This window comes from Saccostrea cucullata, unplaced genomic scaffold (assembly GCF_032062105.1).
Source record: "Saccostrea cucullata isolate Sc308-1 unplaced genomic scaffold, CSIRO_AGI_Scuc_v1 ctg2655, whole genome shotgun sequence".
Classification (NCBI taxonomy): Eukaryota; Metazoa; Mollusca; class Bivalvia; order Ostreida; family Ostreidae; genus Saccostrea; species Saccostrea cuccullata.
This window is the reverse complement of record NW_026935437.1, coordinates 1-5,635: the sequence shown is the minus strand read 5'-3', so window position 1 is coordinate 5,635 and position 5,635 is coordinate 1.

Sequence of the window (5,635 nt, the reverse complement as noted above, 5' to 3'; positions counted from 1 at the left end):
GCTTCTTTAAAGAAGAAAGGACATGCAACATCAAGTCATGCCCAGGTCTGATAATCACCTTTTCATAATGTTTTTAGGAGTAAAAGTTATGTATCAGCTGAACAAATGCATTAAAAAATATGTATTATTGAAATGAATTAAAATGAGAAATTTAACTGCCAGACGATAAGTTCGGTGTGTCTCTATGAGTATACTTTAAAGAAACAATAAAGTAATATAACCATCAAATTTATATGAACAATATTTCCAAGTTGAATTTGAATTCTATACAAATTTACAATGAACACTCTCATGAGGTCGATCCATAAGTATATCTACTTCACAGAAAAGTATATTGACCGAAAAAGAAGTGAGAGATCGACATGTTTTCTTTGAGGTCCATATATTATGGATAGATCGATAAAGGGACTACGTTTGCTAACTTTTTTGATGAGATAAAAACAACAAATTTTATTTTATTTGTTTGATTTTTGTTTTCACTCATACAGAGACACCCCCCACTTGCCGGCGGAAAACTGCAAATTTACTCTATATACTCGGCACTCATTGCAGTGAGAGATCTTAATCTCGCGACACGATACTTTGGTTTATATGGTCTTATCCGAAGGACCGGTCTCCACGTCCCAAAAAGATTCGAACCTTCGACCTAAGGATCAACTCTGTATTTCACGACTTTAGCGCAGACGCCTTAACAACTGTGCCACGCGGTCGAATAAATACTTTTTTTCATTTCTATTTTAAAACAATCTACACTAGATATCATAACAATATATGCAGTTTAAATTACGTTAAGTACCCTTTGTACTTAATGAACAATATCGGAATTGTTCAAAATTGAAATGCTAAATTTGATAATGATTTATTTATATGAATTTATGCTTAATATATTACACATAATTATATGTTATCAATGTACAGGGTATCCACACTCAGTGGATTGTTACATTTTTTCCAATTGTGACGTCAAAATTACAAATAGGAGTTGGCGTATCAAAGTTTTTAAATGTTGATAATTAGAAAGTCAAGGTCTATATGCATTCATACGCATTGAAACGTAATGCCGAACGAACCAATGACAAATCGCGTTGAAATGATTGTATGAAAACAATATTCATTGATTTGACTCTAAATACTACAGTTTTATTGCAGTACATGGGGACTGGTCAGAGTGGGGTGATTGTTCTGTTACTTGTGGTGGAGGGATTCAACAGAGTGTAAGGACTAAAGCGTGTAACAATACAGAAATACAAAGTGGAGAAAAGCGTTGTATGGCTTCTAAAGAGGAAAAAATGGAACGCAAATGTAATACTCAGATCTGCCCAGGTAGGATATCGATTTTTTCCTTTCTTTTTGAAATTAAAAATATTTTTGTAAATATTTTTATCGGTCATTTAATGTATGAACTTGATGATTCTTACCGTGAAATATGAATTAAAGTTACAAACTTGAATCATTCCTCAAATGCCAAATAAAACTGAATAAGTAATTATCATCTTAGTGGAATTAATTGTAATTATGTGTCTCTTCTATGAAAAAAAAACTGTTGCATGATCTTTTTTCGTGGTCAAAATAAACAAGAGAAACTCGCATTAAATGAAGGATTTAAGGAATGGCATGACGATTCGTACAAAGGACGAAAGTAATCATTCGATCTTAAAACACACTGTATAATAAATTAAGGTTAAAATTTGTCGAACATAGCTTAATCAAAATTCTAATTGTCAACAAGATTATTTTTACCGACGTATCACCACTTTACTTGTCAGATGTCTCATATAAAGAACATAATCTCGCCTCAAATTAACTAAAACATTATTCCCATCTCCAAGTAATAAAAAACATTTTCATACAAACGAGGGAATTTGACATTATAAAGGATGTAACTTTTTTCATAGCGTTTAATTGTGAATTTCCAATTAATGTGTTTCTCCAGTTAATTATTTAAATATGAAACACATTTTTAGTTCATGGCCAATGGTCGTTGTTTTTTCCACATGGGGACTGGAGTCGGTGTTCATCTTCTTGCAATAATGGAACTAAAACACGAGTAAGAATCCGCTATTGTTCTGAACCGGCTCCATTGTATGGGGGTAAACCGTGTGTTGGCCAGAGCATGTCCGAAGAAAGCAAGGCATGTAACACACAACCATGTAGTGGTAAGATAAATGTTTATTATATATGATTCTCTGAACTTTAATCCAAAATTATCTTGCTTTATATGATTTTTTTGTAGAGATAGAAGTATTTTTTTTAACAAATTTCAATAATTATAGTTGGTGAAAGCAGACATGATCTGACATTTCCATACAACTTTGTCAAAACATGATCTACTATATATTTTTTTTTTCAAGCTGAATTTTTTAACAGTTAATTAAGGTTGTGTTTTGTAAAACTAAAATCTTTAAAAAGCCAAGTTAAGAAAAAAATGCTTAGCTTATTATACGTTTTTTGTACTACTTGTATTTAGTCGTATATGTAAATCTGTTTACTCAGTAAAATTTATTTTATTTTTTGATGTTCATTCTTTGCTTAATACTTTATAGTCTTAAAATGAAGATTTATTTGATAAATATTCTTACTACAGTTGATCTCAAATATTTTCTTTAAAAAAAATTACCATAAAGAAAATGTTAACAAAGCTGTGGTCATTCGCAAATTTTTTGAAGCGTAAAAATTAATCAACAGCATTTTTAGCCAAATTCGCAAAATAAATCGGCGTAAAAATTGACAGATTTACAGTATAAAGACGAAAGATTAAAAAAAAAATGCTGTGATTGTACGGGGTTTTTGAAATACAAATATAAAAACAGATTGCCTAGTATCTTAAAGTTTTCGTTTACATCTTACATAAATCTCTGTGTGTTTTAGAAGAAAAACACCTTCTGTAACATACTAAGGCATATGACATTTTTGAGTTAACAATAAGGGTTTCTAAGACACGCTTATGTCGACAATGTGTTACTATATGGAGCATGAAAACAATAAAGCCAAGTCCAAACTAACGGAATCAAAATCGTGCATTATCCATTTCTTGAGATTCTAATGAAATGAATACTTTTTTACACTTGGTTATTTATTGTAATCTTTTCGAAGCTTTAATTGATATTGTTTTAGCAACACAAATACCCCTGTACACAGTCAAAGATGGGTATTGTTCATAAATTCCTAAGGATGAGAACCGGGATACACCGTGTCTTGTACATATGATTTAGAACAGATGCTACAAACGAAAAAGAAATGTCTCATCGGTGTTAACTTTATTTTGGACGTTATTGGTTGTTAATGATAAGAATATTACATTTTTTTAATCAATAAATTGTTAATATTCTATGATGTTCAAAATTCTATTTTCTGGAATCATCCTATTATTATATGTAATTTTTTTACACTTTAAATCAAATCATTGCTAACATTTGGAGAAAAAAAATTATGCAGTAAAATATATTCATTGGCATTTTGAAAGGATTTTCATTATCTTTTTTTGTAACTTCTTTTAAACTTTTGATTGCGTCATCTGTCCATAATATGAATAGATCATGATTTATCAATCAAAATACATACTAGTATCGCATTACAGAAAGATTCCTTTGATGATATTTTGGAAAATAAGTAAATATAAGTAATACTTTTCCTTCGCCAAAAAAGCCTCAACATTTTAACTTTATTCTATTATTATGATTTCACGTATTCTGATATTAAAATACTTCAAGCAAAACTTTTATTGTAATTTTTAGAAAAAGGAAACCAAACGCCGACAACAACTATCATTATTGCTTTAATGTCATCAAGCCTAATTTTACTTGGTGGTCTTCTAATATTCTTTTACCGTCAATATAAAAGAACGTCCAGAACAGAGTCTTTACCGCAGCCACAACCAGAAATTTACGAGGAAATTAATAGTATGGATATAATGAACAACATCTACGTCCCATCATACGCAGAATACATGCTTAATCCACAACTGCTGAACAGACCAAACCCTGGAAGTGCACTCCCTTCTCTCTTCATGAACATTCCCCGATTCGGATCTACTCTGACCCCTATCAATAATGATTGCCAACTGAGTGAAATAATCGGGCTCCGAAAAAACGATGAAATCAATGAAATTATAGTTCAGGACCAATCAAAATTGGCAATCTGCTCAAGAAATGCATTCGAAAAAAAGAATGATGACCAAGATGAATATTTTGACGTTGCAAATACTATTACAATGGAATCTCCTGTTGACGGGTATGAAAAACCAATGTTAAAAAGCAGGAACAGCTACATAACTGTTTTACCAGATGAATCTAAGGAACTGGAAGAAACTGCAATGAAAGATCAAGAAGATTACTTGGATTGCTGTCATGACATTGAAAAATCAGGCAAAAAATTAAGATCATCAGGTACATGTAATTTTGATAGAAAGATGAAAGAAGATGAACTTTAAAGAATCAAATATTACAGAATCGAGAGCAATGTGAATTAGATATTGTTAAATTAATGGACACCTAAGTAAACGAGATATATAATTTAAAATGTTAAATAACAATTTCATTATCAATAAAAAAAGATGCAAAGAAGCATGTGCTAATGGAATATTATAGAAATGCAATATCTGTCAAATGTCCATACAGTACATTGTATCAAATCAATGTGTTAAATGCGTTGCGTCAACATCATCGTACTTACTTTTCTTACGAGATCTATAGTATTTTAAAACTAACATTAATTTCAAACCTCTGCGTTTATTCAGGATTTTTATCCTTTGTCTTTATTCCCTGTATATCATTTGTAAATAATTGTTTTTTCAACATAAAATTTGTTTTAATATTGCATATATTAAAATATTTTTTTTATGCGGAGAAAAGTCGCATGCTATTAGAGGATATTTAATGAAAAGGTACAAGTGAACCTATCTGATCAAGCTGTTTTGATTATCTTTCTTAGTCTGTTAATATACCCCGTTTACAACTTCTTCCACCGGTCCTCTTTTTTCAAATCACTTGGAGAGAAAAAATAATAAATCATATTTAGTCCAAGTAAAAAGCGATCCAAAGGGAAGATATATTGAAAGCAATGGAGGATATTGTACCAGGCCAACATGTTCTTCATGGTATTGAAACATTATTTCTGTAAATATATTGAATTTATATTTAAATGTACAATATTCAACTTCAAACGGTGTTGTGTTGGTATCAGATAGTATAATATTACATCAAACAGAGCAACCTTTAGTGCGAGTATCAGGAAGATGGGCATAAATGTACAATATACACCTATAATTTGTATGTTTTCACCATCAAATTCGCAAAAGTATAAAAATGCATGCTTTTTTAACTGTATGATATGACTATTTTTCAAGACAATTCAACGCACAAGGATTTAAATATTTAGTGAGAATGAAATAAGCATTTTTCTTCATTTTTATGACATGTATATTGGTCTTTACAATTTTGCCAAATGTTTACATAAACATGGAAAAATACTTGTATATTCATTTTTAGGTCACCTGAGTAAACTCAGGTGACCTATTGCTATCTGTTTTCGTCCGTCGTCGTTCGTCGTACGTCGTACGTCGTTCGTAAACTTTTGAACATTTTTAACTTCTACTCTAGAACTACTGAACCAATTTCAACCAAATTTGATATACAGC